Source organism: Sciurus carolinensis, chromosome 1, assembly GCF_902686445.1.
Source record: "Sciurus carolinensis chromosome 1, mSciCar1.2, whole genome shotgun sequence".
Classification (NCBI taxonomy): domain Eukaryota; kingdom Metazoa; phylum Chordata; class Mammalia; order Rodentia; family Sciuridae; genus Sciurus; species Sciurus carolinensis.
Window position 1 is genome coordinate 129918981 of NC_062213.1, and position 20261 is coordinate 129939241.

The 20261-nt window shown below is 35.5% G+C and overlaps 1 protein-coding gene across 8 annotated transcripts in view; it reads left to right on the forward strand.

Annotated features, from left to right (window-relative positions):
• Evi5 (ecotropic viral integration site 5) overlaps nt 1-20261 on the forward strand; it is a 217239-nt gene that overhangs the window by 28260 nt on the left and 168718 nt on the right. Inside the window, exon 1 of one of the 8 annotated variants that reach the window (XM_047549590.1) lies at nt 11715-11738. The exons of the other annotated variants lie outside the window; for them this stretch is intronic. The gene's annotated coding sequence lies outside the window, so the exon portion shown is untranslated. Of the gene's footprint in view, nt 1-11714; nt 11739-20261 lie in introns of those variants that run through there. 8 annotated transcript variants of the gene reach the window in all.

Here is a 20261-nt window from a genome sequence, read left to right on the forward strand (position 1 = left end):
CTTCAGAATTATGACACATTTTGATGTGCCCTTTTTTAAAATACTTTTTTAGATGTTGATAGATCTTTATTTTATTCATTTATTTATATGTGGTGCTGAGAATTGATCTCAGTGCCTCATACTTGCTAGTTAAGCGCTCTACCAATGAGCCACAACCCCAGCCCATGTGTGCTGTGTTTTTAGTTTTATGTTCTGCATTTAGTTTTAGATCACCTTCTCATCATTGATGTATAATTATCAGGACATTTATTTTCAGGCTGGATATTTAGTATCCTGTTCCTACATTTATTAGCTAAGGCATCTTGTGCAAGTTGTTTGTCCTTCATAAACTTTAATAGCAATTTTCTCAGCTGGGGGAGGAACAGGCAGGAGGATTCCAAGTTCAGGATCAACCTCAGCAACTTTTTGAGGATCTAAGCAAGTTAATGAGACCCTGTCTTAAAATATGAAAAGAACTGGTGATGTAACTCAGTGGTAAAGCACCTGTACCCCCCCCCCCCAAAAAAAAATAGAGATAGAAACATTTATCCATCCATCTTAGGGTTGTTGAGATAAGATAAAATAAGAACAAGTGAAAAGTCATGTCACAGTGGCACATACTAAAGCATATAGATGCTGGTGGTAGCAGCAGTGATAGTTTATCATATATAAGTTTTGCTTTTCTAATATTAGCTGTAGAGATTGAGAGATGGAAATACGCTATATACCTTCAGAAAATAATTCAAAGAAATTTATCATATAGGCAACAAAGGAAAGAGAATTTTCAGCAGTGTTGCCATTATTTCCTGTTTTTTCCCTTTCTTTGTAATTTCTATTCTTGTTTTTTGATTCCCATTGAAGCCAGTATTCTATCTTTTTTCTTTGATTTCTCTGACAGCTGTTAACTTAAATAAGTGAAAGACATAGTTTGAAATTCTTGTTTGTATCCACAAAGAAGGCTGTTTAGGCGATGTCTATAGGCTGTGTTAAAACTAACATTCCCAATCTTTAGTACTGCAAAAAAAAGAAAAACAAATAATAAAAAGTTAAAAGAAAGCCAATATTTTGTATTTATTGCTTATGCTTATATTTTTTTTATATAAAAATAGTTTCTGTTGTTGGTGGGATTTAAATTAGTACAACCACTGTGGAAATAATTATGGAGGTTTCTCAAAAGACTAGTAATGGAACCACCCTTTGACTGAGCTATACCATTCCTCAGTATTTATCCTAAAGAATTAAAGTCCGCATACTATAGTGATAAACATGTTTATAGAAGCACAATTCGCAATAGCTTAATATGGAGTCAGCCTAGGTGTTCAACAGATGAGTGGATAAAGAAAATGTGGTATGTATACAATGAAGTTTTATTCAGTCATAAAGAAGAATAGAATTCTCTCATTTGCAGGAAGATGGATGGAACTTGAGAACATTATGTTAAACAAAATAAGCCAGACTCAGAAGGTCAAGAGTTGCATGTTTTCTCTCATATGTGGAAAAGGAAAAGTGTGTGTGGGAATCTTTTTTTTTTTTTTTTTTTAATATTTTTTAGTTATAGATGGACACAGTACCTTTATTTATTTTGTTATGTGGTGCTGAGGATTGAACCTAGTGCCTCACCAGTGAGCTACAACCCTATTCCTGGGGGGAATCTTAGGAAAATCCAAGGGAGATCAGTAGAGTAGAGGAATGGGACCAGGGGGAGGGAAGAGGAGAAGGAAAGGGGAAATATTGGGGAATGATATTGTTAAGTTATGTTGTTATATTGTGTGCATGTACAGATATGTAACAACAAATCCCACCATTGTATACAACTGCAGAGTGCTAATAAACATAAGGGAAAAAAGTAAAAAGAAAAAATTTTTTTAAAACAAGGCTGTGGTAGTAACAGCTCGGTGGTAGAGCAGCCCTGGGTTTAAGCCCCAGTTCTGCCAATTAAAAAAAAAGAAAGAAAAACAAAAAAGAAAAAAATAGTGTTTATTTCCATTTATAGAGTTGGAACAAAATTTCTCATAATCTTAAAAGATTGAAGATAGATATATTTTCACCAAACTTAAATCTTACTGCTACAAGGTTGAGTATATATATATATATATATATATATATTTTAACTTTTGACATGTTTATTCAGTTGGATGTCCAAATTTTTTATGGACTCAGAGTTTCCAGCACCTTGAAGAGACATAATAATGTATACATAGACCATTTTGAAGTTTGACCCAAGTCTTAGAATGTACTCTGTTTGTTTTATTTTTGTTTCTTTTGGAGGCATATAATGGAAGACTTTTCTGAACCTATTTGGCATTATAAATATTGAAACCAGTGCCTTCTTAAAAAAGTACTGTGGTTTAAGGCGGAGAGCTCTGTGGTTTGTAATACTCTTTCTTTCTTTCTTTCTTTCTTTCTTTCTTTCTCTCTTTCTCTCTTTCTCTTTCTTTTTCTCTTTCTTTCTCTCTTTCTTTCTCAACATAGGGATCAGACCCAGGGCCTTACAAATGCAGGCAAGTGTTCTGTCGCTGAGCTACATTCCTAGCCCTGTGGTTTGTAATCTTGTTTTAGCAGTCAAAATTGCAGTTTAAATAATGATTCCCTAAAATGTTATTTTCTGTCTTTTACCTACCTGCCAGTTTCCCCCTAACTGTGAAACTTGAGATGTTCTTAATAGTCAATTTCAGGCCAACAGTTCCTTCCATTCATTCTTGTAGGCACATTTTTATTGTTGAGTGGTCAATACATACCAGGTATTATGCAAGGTGTTATGAAGGGTAGTACTTTCTCTTGGGTCAGAACAGAAAAATCATGAATTTTTTTTTTTAATAATTTAAAAAAATTTTTTTAATGAATTTTTTTTTTTTTTTTTTTTTTTTTTTTTTTTGGCAGTAGTGGGAATCACACCCAGGGAAACTCTACGAACTCTACCACTGAACCACTGAACTACATTCCGGTCCATTTTATTTTTTATTTTGAGAGAGGATCTCACTCAGTCACTTAGGGCCTTACTAACTTGTTTAGATTGTCCTGGAACTTGTGATCCTCCTGTCAAACCTCCCAAGTCACTGGGATTATAGGCCTGTTTCACTGTGCTGGGGGGTGTGATCTCTTAATATTTTACATTCAGTGTTGTGTTGTTCTTCCCCATTTATTCCTTTAAACTTTTAATCTTTGTGGTACTTAGGATTGAATCTAGGGCCTCATACATGCTGGGCAAGCACTGAACTACATCCCCAGATCTTTTTATTTTGACTGTTCAGGTCCTTCAGGCTGACTTTGAACTTGTGATCCTTCTGCTTCAACCTCCTGAATAGCTGGGATTATAGGTGTGTACCACTATACCTAGCTCTGATTTTATTTCCTATTGTATATTTGTTTAGATTAGAATGTATTTATCTTGTCGACACAAAGGATTCTACAAAAGTAATATCCCATATTTATGCAAATACTGCGTATTTGTATGAGTAAATATGGAAAAATCAAAAGTATAAGTAATATTGCTTTTTGGCAGTTTGTTACTTTTTTCCTTTATAATCCCTATCCTGACTTTTTAGCCAGAGCAAACTATTAGAAGTCATTTTGGGGGCCTGGGGTTGCTGCTCAGTGGTAGAGCACTTGCCTGGTATTTGTGATTCACTTGGTTTGATTCTCAGCATCACATATAAATAAATAAGTAAAATAAAGTTTCATCAACATTTTTTTAAAAAAGTCATTTTGGTACTTGTATGTTATTCTTTATAGCAGCCTTACTTACAAGAAAAAAGGAAGAAGTAGCCTGAGTGAACTTCAGTAGATGAATAGATAAATAAGATGTGGGGTTGTATATATGAATATTATTCAGCCACAAAGAGGAGTGAAGTCTGATACATTGTACAATATGGATGAACCTTTAAAACATGCAGAGTAAAATAAGCCATAGAAGCAAAGGAAAAATATATGATTTCATTTACACAAAATATCTAGAATAGGCAAATTCATGGTGTTAGGAAGTAGATTGGAGCTTGCATAGGAATGTGGGAAAGGTGCAGTAGCTACAGAATTTCTGTGCTGGATGATGGAAAGGTTTTAGAAACATGGTGTAGATGTGATTAATGCTAGTAAAGTGTACATTTAAATTATTACAATGGCGAATTTTACACTATATTTGCTTTACCGTACTTACAAATTTTTTTTTGAGAAGTCAGTTTGAAACCCTTAAGGGCTTATGTCTAGTTCAAAATTTTACTTCTGACTCACACTTAAAGTTTCTTGCTTATGTTCCATCATTTTGGATTAAAAAAAAAAAAAAGGACTAGCACTAGTGAACTGTCTTAAGTACTGAGCTTAGGGATGAATTTCTCTTAGGCTTTTTTGTTTACTTTGATTTTACTGTAAACATGGATCCTTATGTAGAAAATCACAAATAAGAATTTCTTTAAAAACAGAATTACATCAGAAAGTGTTTATCCTACTAGTATTCTTTTTTTCCCCTTCTTTTATCTTCTTGGTCATTTCTTACCTATTTTCGTTGTTGTGTATATCTTATTCTTTAATGATACAGGTTTTTATATAACCACATTGGAGATAATTGGAAAAGAAAGAAAAGGACTTTGTTCTCAAATTCAGTAATATGACCTTGATTTTAATTTTGATGTTTTTCCCCTCCATCCTTTTCTTTGCCTCTATCTTTGTTCTAATTAGAATGTATATGCAAATTTTTTGGGGGGGTGGTACTGGGGATTGAACTCAGGGACACCTGACCCCTCAGTCACACACCCCCAATCCTATTTTTTTGTGTTTTATTTAGAGACAGGGTCTCACTGAGTTGCTTAGTGCCTCGCTATTGCTGAGACTGGCTTTGAACTCTTGATCCTCTTAGGTATTGGGGTTTGAACTCTGGGGCACTCAATCATTGAGCCATATCCCCAGCCCTACTTTGTATTTTAGTAGAGACAGGGTCTCACTGAGTTGCTTAGTGCCTTTCTGTTGCTGAGGCTAGCTTTCAAACTCCTGCCTTAGCCTCCCTAGCCCCTGGGATTACAGGCATGTGCCACTGCGCCTGGCTGCCTTATTGTTTTTTAAACTATCTTTTTAAAGACAAAATGACTTAAGTTTACATGATACTAAACATTATATTATATATCTTATTCATGACCAATATGTAATTGTGGTTGTAACATGGGAATTACTATTTTTTTCTTTCGGTTCTGGAGATTGAACAGGACCCTACCAACTGAGCTACATTCCCAGCCCCTGAAATCATTTTCTATGTAATGACTACATCGCATTTTATTGTGTTGGAGAGGGTCGTAACTTATTTTCTCATTCTCTGATTGGTGGACATTGTGATTATCATTAGTTTTTTCTTATAAATTATACAAATTCTGAGGTAGTGCATGCCTGTAATCTCAGCAATTTGAGAGACTGAGCCAGGAGGATCACAGGATGAGCCCCCCAAAAGCTTACTGAGGTCCTGTCTCAAAAAAAAAAGGAGGGGGGGTGACTGGGAATGTGACTCTGTGGTTAAGTGCCCCTAGAATCAATCCTTAGTACCCCTTTCTAAAAACAAAAAACAAAAGCAAACCAAAATTCTGCGATTAATAGTACATATATCCTTGCTTACCTAGATAAATATTTTATTAGGACAGATTTTTTTTTTTCTTTTTGGTACTGGTGACTGAACCCAGGAGCACTTAACCACTGAGAAACATACCCAACCCTTTTTATATTTTATTTAGACAAATGGTCTCACAAAGTTGTTTAGGGCCTAAGTTGCTGAGGCTAGCTTTGGACTTGGAATCCTACTGCCTCAGTTTCCTGAGTTGCTGGGATTTACAGGCATGTACCACCATGCCTGGCAGGACAGATTCTTCAGTCAAAATATGTGTATGTATCATGGATAGTATAGCTATACAGGTTTGTATTAATACAGGTATGTTTTAGCAATGATATCTTTGAAAGTACTCATTTCCTTTAAGCAGAATATTGTTTTTTTAATAATGAAATACTTCTGACACAGAAAAGGTAAATATAAAGGTATAATTCTTATGTTTCTATCATCCATCTTAGGAAAACATTGTAATTGCATTTGTAACGGGACCTTTCCTTTCAGATATAACATTATCACATTTATAAATGTATATGTATTAATATATAAACATATCCTTTTACATTTTTATTTTTTATTCAGTTCTGTGTATATGTAACTTATAGTTGTAATATGTCTGTCGAAGTAGTTAGCTTCCAGTATGGTTCCTAGCAGTCCTTATCTTCTGATATTTACACTCATTTCTTTCTGCCATTCCCAATTGGGCTAGCTGATATAACCAGTAGTAGAATATTGCATAAATGACAGTGTGACTTATGAAACTGGGTCATGTAAGGTATTTCATCTTCTGTTTTGCTCACTTGTTTGGGGGGAAGCCAGTTGCCATGTTGTGAGGATGCTCAGCTGTCTTGTGGAGGAGTCCACATGGTGAGAAACATGACACCTTTTGCCTTATGAGGGAGCACCATCTTGGAAGAACATCTTCCAGCCCCATCACTCCTTCAGATGATGTTATTGTCCAAGATCTTATATGCAGCTTCATAAGAGACCCTGGGCCAGAATCTCCTGTAACTCTATTCCAATTCCTGTATTCTAATTCCTGACATTAAAAAGTGTGAGATGATAGATACTTGATATAGTAAGCTATTAGGTTTGGTAGAAATGGTGACGAGAAGGATAGGTAGGTAGGTAGATAAGTAGATCATAGAACCTCATTCTTTGCTTGTAAATTATTTCCAAAGGCGACTGGGAGAGTGAGTATCTGGCATTTTTCAGACTTTTCAGGTGGAGAAATCCCAAATACTAATGGGGATTCAGATGTTAGGTGGCCAGAAATAAATCCACTGTTAAAGTCTACTTTGCAAACTTTGTATAATGTCTTATTATTAACTATTTCTCCTCCTCATGAAAAAAATTATCCTGCCCTCATTTGAAAGTATAAAAATAAAAGAATAATAAATGGAAGAATTAAGATAATTGATCAAAGTTATTTAGTTATTAGCTGTTGTCTCTCCACACTTTATTACTGGTGAGCTGCTTGAGGACAGGACAGAAACCATATTGTTTTTTTTTTTTTTTCCTGTGGTGCTGAGGATTGAACCCAGGGCCTCAGCCATGCAAGACAGGCATTCTGACAACTGAGTATATCCTCAGCCTCCAGAAACCACATTCTTTACTGATTTTCCCACTTGTTGCCAAGTCTTACACCTATGCTTACTAAGTATTTGTTGAGTTAAATTAATAGTAATCTAGTGGAGGTTAAGGAATTGAGAAGGTGGAGTGGGGCAGTGGGGATGGGAAGGACAGTAGAATGAGACAGATATTATTACCCACATAATGTACAATTACACTACTGTTGTGACTCAGCACCATGTGCATATAGCCAGAGAGGAATAAGAAGTTATGCTCCATTTGTGTACAGTGCGTCAAAATACATTCTACTGTCACTGTATAACCAATTAGAACAAATAAATATATGAAAAAAAAGAATTTAGAAGGAATATTAAATCCCTAATGCTGCAATAGCTTGATTAATGAGTCATTGTTAGATAGCGTGTAAAGACCACATGTTTCTTCTAAAGAGTAAACTGTTTCTGAACCATTAATGCTACCTTGGCTGAAGGAGCATAGCGCTTACTTTCAAGTCATGGTATTTGTCTTCTACTTTTTCTGCTGTTCTCTGGGGCTTGGGTTTGGAGAGAATCTGTGGAAGACTTTAATTTCAGAATCTTTTCTGTTACAAGACTTTAATTTCAAACTTTAACTGAAGCTCATTTTTTTCTTTTCTTTTTTCAAAATATGAGTGATCAGAGATCTAAAGGTTTTTCAAATGAGGAGTTTGCTTATGTGTACATCAGGAAGTGGTACTTAACTGTATGTTAGTGGATTGTTTTTATTTTATTTATAGATTATGGAGGGACAGAATAGTATTGCAAATGGTATTTTACCTAATTTTATAATATCTGCATTTGACTCTCATGTTAGGTACTTTTTCGTGTGAATCTCTTTGAACCCGTTTCTTTTCTTTTTTCTTTTTTAAAAATTTGAGGCAGGATCTCATTAAGTTGTCCAGGTTAACCTCTAAATTGTGATCCTCCTGTCTCAGCCCCCTGAGTAGCTGAAATTACAGGTCTACACCATCTTGCCTACCTCACCCCTAACTTGAACCTTTTTTTTTTTTTTTAATTTGGGAAAACTTTTGATTTCCTCTGCCATATAACAATGATAAAACATCAGTTTTTCTGGTCTCAGTAAATGGTACTACCAGTTGCTCAAACCAGTGTAGATTTCATCTTTGATTATTCTTTTTCCCTCAAGTGTCTTCGTCTCTTTTGTCACGATGTCATTTTGTTTCCACATCAATAATTTTATTTTACATATATCTGTTTTTCTTTATCCCTGTTGCCCACTTTGTAGCCTAAACTGTAATTGTTTCTAACCTGGATTTATTTGATAGTGATCTGCCTAGTCTCCTTACTTCTGCTCTTGCTTTCCTATAAATTTATTCCTTATAGATCTCCTAATTACTTTTTTTAAATAAATAATCATCGTATTCCCATACTACTTGTTTTTCAGTTAGATTCCAAATAGATCCCAAATTCCCTTCTTATATGCCCCTTCATGACTGGGTCTCTGCAGACGTTTCCCGTTTCTTTTTTCTAAACTTCCTTAAACTAGTATGCTTTAGCCTTATCGGTCTCGTCTTAGTTCTTAAAATCTGCACTATTTAGTATGGGGGCCACTAGCCACATGTGATTTGAGCACTTGAGCTGTGGCTAGTCTAAATTGAGATGTGATGAAGTATAAAATAGGTGTTGGATTTCAGACTTAGATTCCTCAGTGTTCATTATCTGTTGGATATATTGGGCTAAATAAGGTAATTATAATTTAACTTGTTCTACTTGTTCTTTTAAAAATGTAGCTACTAGAAAACTTTTAAAAACTAATGTCTTGTGTTTATGGTTCACCTTTTATTTTTTCTCTTTTTTTTTGATACTGGGACTTAAACCCAGAGGCATTTTACCACTGAGCCACATCCCCAGCCCTTTTATTTTTTTTAATTGTAAACAAATGGGGTATGACTTGTTTCTCTGGTTGTAACCAGCTCTTTTTTAGTTTTTATTTTGAGATAGGGTCTTGCTAAGTTGAATTTGGTAATCCTTCTGCCTCAGCCTCCAAAGTTGCTGGGATTATAAGTATTCACCTTTTATTTCTGTTGGTGCTTTTCTGACCTACTAAACTTTTCAATTTCTCAGGGCCTTTGTACTTGTCACTTTTTTGCATGGCTCTTTTCATAGCTAGCTCTTCCTGCTTATATTATAGGTCTTAACTTAAATGTTGCTGCTTCAGAAAGGCAGTCTTTAGCTGGGTCAGGTGGGGCACGCCTGTAATCCCAGGAGCTTGGAGGCTGAGACAGGAGTTCAAAGCCAGCCTCAGCAGTTTAGCCAGATCCTAAGAAACTCAGGGAGACCCTGTCTCAACATAAAATGTAAAAAAGGGCTGAAGATGTGACTCACTGGTTGAACGCCCCTGGGTTCAATTCCGGGTTAAAAAAAAAAAAAAAAAAGGAAAAACAGTCCTTAACCACCCTATCAAAATAGTTCTTGGGTTCATTGCCCTCATGTCATGTATCCTTCCCTGCATTTGTTTGTTCACTATTTTTGTCTGACTTCTTAACTAGTGCCATGAGATTAAGGAACACATTTGTTTTATTTATGATTGTACTTTTTAGCACCCAATAAAGTACTGTTTTAGAGTAGATTCTAAATAAATTCTTGTTAAGAGAGTGATTCTGGGATATCTTCTCAGATCTATTGTCATACTCAAATAGGTTAAACTATTTTATAGACTATAAAGTACTGTACTGTTACAAATAAATATTTATGTAGAGAAGCTGAAGAAATTGGCCATATGCCCCCATGGCATTAAAGTTCAACTGAGCAAAGCATAGTTGGTGAATTTAGCCTGCATTGCAGTGTGTTCTTCTAACTTCCCATCCAATAGTTTGATGCAGTATTACATATATTGTGACTTAGAGCTTTTGAGGATTGTCCTGTTGTATAAATAGAAAATGCAAAAGCGTTACCTTTTCCCAGGAGTTATTTTCTGTAGACTTATTTTCTTTGTAAGTGGTTAGGTACATTTTACCAGATCTCCAAAATAACAGGTGCTGATACTTGTAAAGGAACATTTCATTCACTTCGGTTTGGCGGTATCTTTTTCTTGGATATTTTTGAATGTTCTGAGACTATTATAATACAACTCAGCATTTTAGTCAGTATTCAGGTATCACTCTTGCTTAAATTAACAATAAAATTCTTTAAGAAAATTACTTTTATAGGAAGAATATTTGATTTTTTTTTTCTTTAGTAGTTTCACAGTGCACATTTGTTTATTTAAAAAACAAAGGGATCTGGAGAGCTCAGTGGTAGAATCATGCAGCCCTGGGTTCAATCCCCAACACCAGAATAAAAAACAAAAAAGAAGGTTAACATACTAATTATAAGTCTGTCTAGGGTTGGGTTTGTGACTCAGTGGTAGTCCACTTGCCTAACATGTGTGAGGCCCTGGATTTAATCCTCAGCACCACATAAACATAAAATTTAAAAAAATTTAAGGTATTATGTTCAACCACAACTAAAAAATAAATTAAAAAAAATTTCATCTTAAAAGCAGCAGAGATGGATAAAGTAACTGGTGTGTATATATATATATATATATATATATATATATATATACACATACACACACAATGGAGTATTACTCAGCCATAAAAAATAATAAAATTGTGGCATTTGCAGGCAAATGGATGAAATTGGAGACTATCATGCTAAGTGAGATAAGCCAATCTCAAAAAACCAAAGGACGAATGATCTTGCTGATGAGCGGATGATGACACATAATGGGGGGGGTGGGGGGCGGGCAAGAATGGAGGAAGGAGGGACTGTATAGAGGGAAAAGAGGGGTGGGGGGAAGGAAAAAAATTAACAGAATGAATCAAAAACTATTACCCTAGGAAAATGTATGATTACATAAATGGTATGCCTCTACTGCATGTACAAACAGAGAAACAAGATGTATCCCATTTGTTTACAATACAAATAAATCAAAAAAGAAAAAAAGAAAAAAAGAAAAAAAAATAAAAGCAGCAGAGATCTAGAGAAGGATAATGATTCTTATCTTGCAAACTGCCAAAAAATGGGTAAAGGGAACAAGAAACATTCCAAATATAATTTGATGTATGCAATTAGTTCAACCTCCGAAAAAACTTAGGAGATAGGTAGCAAGCATATCTTGAGTCTTACATGTTGGTGTGGTAGTAATAGTGGTAAGAGAAGAGACGTAGACGCAGTGTTGATAACTGCAAACATATGGATACCTACAGTGCTAGATAGTGTTCTGTCATCTAAAAAGTACTTGATTTTCATGGAAACCATAGGAGGTTGGCATATTGCTTAGCTTTTTTTTTTTTTTTTTTTCCAGATGAAGGATTGAAAGTGGTTAATTGAATTACCGAAGGTCACATAGGTAATTGCACTGGGTACTGAGGTCACACTGGGTACTTGATTCAGCAGAGAATGAGAAGTGCTCTGTGGATGGCATCTGATAAAGCATAGAAAAAAATCTAACAAAGAAGATTCCTGGAATGTAAAAGCAAATCCCTAGAGACATGCCATAAAAGCCAAAGGAAGAAATGGGGAAGAAAAAAAAATCGTTAGCATGAAAATAGTTACACTGAGATGTAAGCATATGCTAAATACTTTGTGTAGATTTTATTAATTATTATAATTACTGTTCCTATTTTAAAGAAACTGGCCTGAAGGTAGGATTGAATGCAGGTCTTTAATTTTCAAAGCTCAAGTACCCAATTAACTTGCATTTGTGGTTTGAAATTTGTTGCTTTGTAACAATATCATGTGGGGTTTTGTGAGATGAGTACTTGTGAAAAGTAGTGATTAAATTGGGTATAAAGGTAAAATTGAAAGACTAGCCCAAGAAGTACAATATCTGACTATTAAGAATTTAGGAGAGAAAATATTAAGGGAGGATGTCATTGAAGAAATAAATGAGGAAAACTTTCCAGTATGGAAATTTTTAATTTGTTCATCAGAATGCTGTGCAAAATAGATGAGAAAAGATTGTGTTAAGACATTTCATTGAATTTTTACAATTAAGGGGCCAGAGAAGATAGAGAAGTTCCTGGAGGTTAAGGGAAAATGGATTAATTAATAAATTAGAATAGCTTCTTAAACAAGAATATTAGCAGCTAAAAAACCATAAAGAGCATTATCTTAAAAAATCTGAGGGAAGCCAGTCAAGGTGGCACATGCCTGTAGTCCCAGCGAATTGGGAGACTGAGGCGGGAGGATCACAGGTGTGGGGCCAGCCTCAGCAACTTAGTGAAGCCCTAAGCAATTTAGCAAGACTCTGTCTCAAAAAGAATAGAAAGGCTTGGGGGTGTAACTCAGTAATAAAATGTCCCTGGGTTTAAGCCTCAGTACAGAAACAAACGAAAAAAAACCCTGAAGGAAAATTATTATTTATTTATTTATTTATTTTTTGTGGTACCAGGGATCAAACCCAGGGCCTTGTGCTTGCAAGGCAAGCACTCTACCAACTGAGCTATCTCCCCAGCCCATTATTATTTTTTTTTAATAAAATTTTTTTTTTAATTGTCGATGAACCTTTATTTTATTTATTTATTTTTATATGGTTCTGAGGATTGAACCTAGGGTCTCACACATGCTAGGCAAGCGCTCTACGACTGAGCTACAACCCAAGCCCAGGAAAATTATTTCTAATCTAGACATTTATAATGCAGCCAAAATTTAAGTGTGACAGTAGAAGAAAGCATTTTCACATTGTAGTGTCTCAAATTTATGTCTCATGTAACTCCTCTCAGGAAGCCAGTAGAGGAAATACTTCCAACAAAAATTTGAGTAAAGGGAAGACAGGGGATTTAAAAAACAAATGATCCAACCCAAGAAAGAGAAGGAGAAAACTAGGATCACAATTCAGTAGCAGATGTAGAGAGCAAAGCAAGTGCAGTTCAGAATGGAGATTACAAGGTTGCAAAAGGGACTTGTCAAAAAATATAAAATTGATAACATGTGATATGCTTGAATATACTGAGATTTATGCAATTGTATGAATTGGAGAAAGATTAGGAATAAATAAAACTAAAAAAATTAAGACATTTATTAACTCCAGCTAAAGTTAAAACACTTTCCCAAAAATAAAAGTAATCAGGGTATACCTCATATAACAGCTGTGACTAAAGTTTCATAGTTATGTTAATGTGTCTTGAATATGATGCAACCTGAAGTATGTTTTAATTATATAACAATGATAGGATATAACTGTGTATGTTATGGTGGGTGAGGTTGATGATGAACTTTATGGGAAAAAGAACTAAACTGACCTTTTTCTCAGAAAAAGCTCAATAGATTTAAACCTTTTTTTGTGGTGGGAGGTCATTGACCTCATATAACTGATAACAATTAAAACTAAAGGGAATAAAGTCAGGGAAATAAGACATTTACTGTAGCCAAAGGAAGGTCAGGAATTTCATTCCTGGATCTTTGAAGTGGTATGAATCTTCAGAATTTGTGGATATGTGCTTCTCGCCCTACCTACTTGGGAGGCTGAGGTGGGAGGATCACTTGAGCTCAGGACTTTGAGAACTAACCTGGGCACCATAGCAATACCCTGTCTAGGGAGAAAAAAAATTATTTCATTTTTCAAAAATTCTGTATAATTCATATATAAATGGCAACATAATGTGTGGACTTTTGTGATTGACTTCACTTAGCATATTTTCAGGATTAATACATGCTGTGGAATGTGTCAGTACTCATTCTTTTAGGCTGTGAATTAATTTTCTAAATTTAATTAGAAACTCTTTATGCCATTGAACTAAGCTGTTCTTGATATCTTTACTGAAATATTTCATATAAATATTTATTATATTTTCCTATCTAGTTCTGAAGCTGATCTTTGCCTCTTTCTTAATGTCATTTTACAAAGTTTACACGTAGTTTCCTGAGTCTATGAATGGTAGTTAATACAATGACATTACATCCAAAACATAAATCAAGGAAAGACTGAGAGAGCTTTTAACTTTCCTTTTGTGTGGCAAAGTGGCAAAATGCTTTCATGTTTCAGGATATTAACCTTTAAACAAATCAGGCTCTAACAGGTCCTATTATAGAACATTAAATGATATATTTAACTTATATTGGGATTAGTCTGTGTTGCAATAGAAAATGAACCTTCAAGGTGTGAGATCTGGAGTCAAATGGAGAGGCTGAATGTTTTTGAGGAGACAGCCAAGGACGTGGGGGTTGCAGAGAATTTTAGATTGGGCAGAGCCCATGGCTAAGAGTTCTCAGGAACCCGGAGACAGAAGAGGAAGGGGCATCCCCACAACCTCTCTGCTCTCATAGGAGCAGACCATCAGTGAGGGTCATCACCGTCCCTGACAGGTATGTGGCTGAAGCCGAGGGAGACCCTGACCCAGCCCTGGGGTGTTTGGGGGGGGAGAGAGAGAGAGAGAGAGAGAGAGAGAGTGTGTGTGTGTGTGTGTGTATATGTGTTTTTTCAGGACCATTGTAGAAGAGCTCTGAGGGAAGGCTGTCCAGAGTCGAATTCTTTGGTGGCAAGGAGGTTGGAAAAAGCAAGAGGCAGAAAAACCCTATGGTGGATATTGGCCAGGGAGGAGGGGGCTCGGTCAAGGCAGCTCGGATCCCCATGAGGGGAGAACCAGCAGGCAATGACCATGGACCCATCCTGGGTTTCATCACAGAAGGACTTTACTACTCAGAAACATTTTCTTCTCCCTTCTACTAAATACATTTTTATTTATTCATTTTTATTTATACCTAGAACCTTTTCTTTTCTTTCTTATATGTTGACCTCTTATTGTTCAGGTTCTGAAACAACTCGTATGAAATTTCTGAATTTAGATGAATTACTCCATTTTAATAAGATGAAATACTTTGTTATGTACAGTACTCTAATTGAAACACAGTTGAAACTTTTGGATCCCTTTGTATATAGAACTGTACCTGTTAGGGCTTAAGTCTTAGTAACCTTGTTTTTAGTGACGACACAAAGAAATTTTAAACCCCTTTTATTTATCATCTATGAAAACACCAATAATGTTTAAGTATGTTACCCCGTGGAATTTAAGGAGTTAAGAGTACTTGATGTTATTTAACAGTTAGCATTTTAACTTTGTAAATTAATCAGATGTCTCTAAAACACATTTGAGTAATCCTATATATGTCAAATCTAATCTACTTATTTTACTGTAAAAACCAAGATTCAGATAAGTGTTTTGAATAGTATCTGCTGTCTCTTTCCTGTTGAAGAAAAATCCTAGAAACAGTTTATATTAGACAGTTTATAGACATCAACATTTTATTAGTTTGACTACCTAGAGAGACTTATATGTTAAGTAATTTTAAAGACATTTTACCTTCATTTCTTTACCCAATTTAAATTGAACCTTTTTAAATCATGTGAATTAAAGGTATAAATCACTTGAATTAAAGGTATAAATCATGTGAATTAAAGGTATCTGGATCCATTTTAAAAAATTTTAATTTTAGCACTCATTATTTGTGTACATATTTGGACACACATACATAGACAACACGATATACACATAACACAAAAGCAAAGGCCTTGTAGCTTTTTGTAGGTGAATCTCCATTGCAATGTTACAGATGTTTTTTAAAAAGCAAACTTTAGAGTTGAATAAGAAATAGAACTCCCCAGTACCGCAAAAAAAAAAAAAAAAATAGAACTGATCAGAAAAATGTTAACCTAGGTATGTAGGATCAAAATTGTGAGCTCAAAAAATATTGCATTTAAGAAAAACAAAACAAAAGTCCTAGAGAAAAAATGATAATGGCCATTAATTATAGCATGAGAAAGCAAGAAAGAGAAAGGAGGTTGGGGGAAGAGAGAGAGAACACTATAGAGAGATAAGAGAAAGTTCGGGTTTGCAGGAAGAGCAAAGATCGCAAGAAAGAGAAAACTTGAATGTAGGGAAATCTCCATTTCCCTGAGTGCTCTGAGAAATTAAAAAAATCCCTAACAATGCTGTGATCTAAAGTGCCATGTGATTTTGAGGTCTGGGGTGAGGCAGAGGGACTCTTAAATTAACTAAGAGGCAACCCAAGGTGGTATGGGTGGGTATTGGGAGTGAGCTGCCCATTGCGAGAGAGGAATTGGTAAATATAGAGGCGAGGTGTCCCTTGGCCCCAGGGAATCACTCAAGCGAAGGACGAGTTACCAGGGATTTGTCACTACCACTAGTTGAGCATCAAGGCTAAGCCTGTGGGGATACCTGGGTGCCTGGCACGAGGGCTTTTGTAGAGACAAAAATGTCATAGAGAGAACCCAGGACCTGAGTAGGTCTGGCAAGAGGCAGTCCTCTTAGGAAAGAACCCCTGTCAGTCTGGAACTTTCCCGCCTCTCAGGAAAGAGTCCCCTGTCAGTCCAGAGCTCTCCCCCTGCAATCAGTATAGGGATTCAGCTGTAGTTGCAAGAACCGTGACTGGGGGTTCCTTCCGACCCACAGAGAGCCTCGGGGGTGCCAGACGCTCAATGGTCACTTCCCAGGTAACCAAAAGCTGGGGGAGCAGCCACTTATTGAAAGATGTTGGTGTGTGGATGTGAAGGAGAGAGTCCAGGCAAGTGGAAGGTGAGACCAGCATCTGTGTGTCTGGGGCAACAGATGGGATTCCCCTTGCTTAAGTGACAGTAGAAGAGTTTATCCGAGTCACGGCACCAATGAAAAGCACCCAGAAAAGCACTCTGGACACGGGAACTCACACAAAAGAGTTTATTAAGTGGAATGGCAGAGAGCCCTCAGGGCTAAAGAGAGAGAAAGAGAGATAGAGAGAGAGAGAGAGAGAGAGAGAGAGATAGAGAGAGACAGAGAGAGAAAAGAAGGAGGAGGAGGAGGAGGAGAGGGAGGGAGTGGGGAGAGAGAAAGAGAGAGAAAATGGCAGGGGAGCTATACTTAAGTAGTGGAATTTCATGGGTAAATAGCTATTGGACCCATGGCTGGTGATGAGGTTTGCGGGCTAACAATCTGAACCAATGACTGACTAGGAAGTTCGTGGACGAGCAATGTAGGTTGTAAAATGGTGGTGGGGGCACAGAATATTGGTGGCAGCAAAATGGCAGATCTGATGCCAATAGCTGGTTCTTTAAAATGTTCAGTAAAATTGACAAACATGTACTCAGGGAGACCAAGAACAACAGAAAAAACACAAATTACTAGTATCAGGAAGGAGGAGGTAATTTTTTTCCCCCTTCAATTTCTGTTGTGGTAAATATACATAAAATTTATTACTTTATTTTTTTTTACCAGTACTGAGGATTGAACCCAGGGCCTCACATGCTAGACATGTTCTCTACCTCTGAGCTACTACTTCAGTCTCATTTTAACCATTTTATAATGTATAATTTAATGCTATTAAATATATTTGCATGTTGTACATCATCATCATCACTATACAGTCCTGGAATTTTTTTCATCTTCTCAAGCTGAAATTTTATACCCATTAAACTGTAATTCCCCATTAACTTCTCCCCTGGCAACCACCCTTTTACTTTCTATGAATTTGACTGTTCTAAGGGCCTTATGTAAGTGGAATCACAAAATATGTCATTTTATGACTGGCTTTTTTTACTTAGCATAAGTGTCTTCAGGGTTCATCCACATTGTAGCATATGGTCAGAATTTATTGATTCATTTTTAAGGCTAAATAGTAACCCATTGTATATATTTACTACATTTTGTTTATCCATTCATGTATACATGAACTCTTAGGTTGTTTTCCCCTTTTGAATGTTGTGAATAATGCTGCTGTAGACATGGGTGAACAGTTATCTGTTCAAGTGCTTCTTTTCAGTTATTTGTGTATACATCCAGAAGTGGAATTGTTGGATTTTATTAATATTTTAAATGTACAGTTTATTGATATTGAGTACATTGCCTTGTTGTACAACTGTCATCGCTATCCATGAATATCCATGTTATTATGGGGGATTGAATCCAGGAGTATTCTACCACTGAATTACATCCCCAGTCCTCTTTTTTTTTTTTTTTTTTTTGTTTTGTTTTGGAAGCAGTGTCAAAATAAGTTGCTCAGTTGTTGAGGCTGGCCTTGAATTTGTGATCTTCCTTCGTCAGCCTTCTCAGACCCTGGGATTACAGGCATGCACCTCTACCAGGCAAATTTAATTTACTTTAATTTGGTGCTGGGGGTAGAACCTAGGGCCTTGTGCATGCTAGGTAAGTGCACATTTTAAAATTACATTGTAAGTTGTTTTCATTGTTGTTTCTGATTATTAATCCCTTTTCAGATGAATAGTTCGAAAATGTTTTCTTCTATTCTGTAAATTGTCTCATTCTGCTGTTTCCTTTCATATGCAAACTCTTCTTAGTTTGATTTAATCCCTTTATTCATTTTTTCTTTTGTTCTTTGCCTGTTTTTAATTAGGTTGTCTGTGTTTTTTGGATTTTCTTGTTGTGGCATTAAAAAAAAAGTTACATTGAATTTCAGTGAAACTTAAAAACTCCCACTGGGAGATACTATTAAGAAAAGAACAGGGGCTGGGGTTGTGGCTCAGTGATAGAGCGCTTGCCTAGCTTGTGTGAGGCACTGGGTTTGATCCTCAGCACCACATATAAATAAATAAATTAAATTAAGGTTCATCGACATTTGAAAAATATATTAAAAAAAAAAAAGTACATACTGGGCATGGTGGTACACGTCTATAATCCTGGCTACTCAGGAGACTGAAAGGAGGATCACAAGTTTGAGGCCATCCTTAGCAATTTAAGAAGACTGTATTCTAAAAATAAAAAGTAGAAAGAACTAGTTATGTGACTCAATGGTGCAAACCTATAATCCCAGCTATTTGGAGGCTGGGTCAGGAGTTTAAGGTCAGCCTCACTAACATAGTGAGACCTTTTCTCAAAAAAAAAAAAAAAAAAAGTGTGTGTTTGTGTACACACATTTTATTGTATATATATATACATATATGTATATAATAAAAGCCACTTGTCTCTGGTTCTGTACTTTTTGAAGAAAGATTATAAAGTAGTAATTACTAAAATTATTATAAAGTCTATGTGCTCATTCAATTAAAATATGAAAAAAATGATGGGAAAGACCCCCTACTCTAGGAAAGCCAAAAGGGGAAACTACAGAATGATGACTTTTAAAAGAGAAAATGTGTAGATATGAAATGTGTTCTTCCAAACTATGCATTTTTTTTGGAATTTGACTTGATACTTAGAGATCTGTTGGGCTTTTAATTCCCACAGACACTTATAGTTTCTCATTAGCCACAAAATGTCTTTTACCCAGAAGGAAATATTTATAAGTAAGTGTATAACATTTCTATGAGGTAGACAGGAACTTGGTGACATGTTCGCATTATCAGATTTTTTTTATTTCTTCGTGACCTCAGTTTACCATAGGATGAGGGAAAGAAGCTCAGAGGCAACAGGGTAGAAGTTTGGAAAAATAGAGTTAAAGGAGAAATAGGACTTGATGATAGATGAATAATAATTCAGTCTTGTAGGATTCCTAGAACCATGAATATTAAACCTTATTTAATTGAACTGTAATTAAACAATTCATCTATACTTCAGAATTTAAATTTAAAGATGGGTTATTGAGCCTTCAGTTGTTAGCCTGGATTCTAACTCACTGAGGTTAAAAGGATGTCATAATTGTGCTCTTGGTTATTCCACATTCTTTAAATTGAAACCTATTGCTACAGTTGCAAAATATGATAAATTGTCTTAACAAGCTAGAGCAAATATGTGGTTTTTGCCTTTGCAGCAATTAACTTGATCAGGGGACTTTTATATAATGGGAATGTAAAACATTACTTGTTGGAAGTTGTAAATATGAAATTAATGATCATTTTTAGTAAAGGATGCTGTTTTTCTGAACAATTTGTACATTATCTTCTGATTTTAAATATAGTGTGCTTTTGATATGCAAATTATTGCCATTTTCACAATTGAATCTGTAGTTTGTCTTAGTAGATAAGATCAGTAGGTAACTCATTAAATTATTGCTTTGCCATGGCTTTTACTTCTGGCACAAATTAAGTTTTAGCCTAATTATTCTTTGATTCCCTATTTGACTTTTTGCACCATGAACTGTGCTGATCTATGATTTAACTAGAAAGATTTTTTTTTTTTTTTTGTGCTGACAGTTTATTA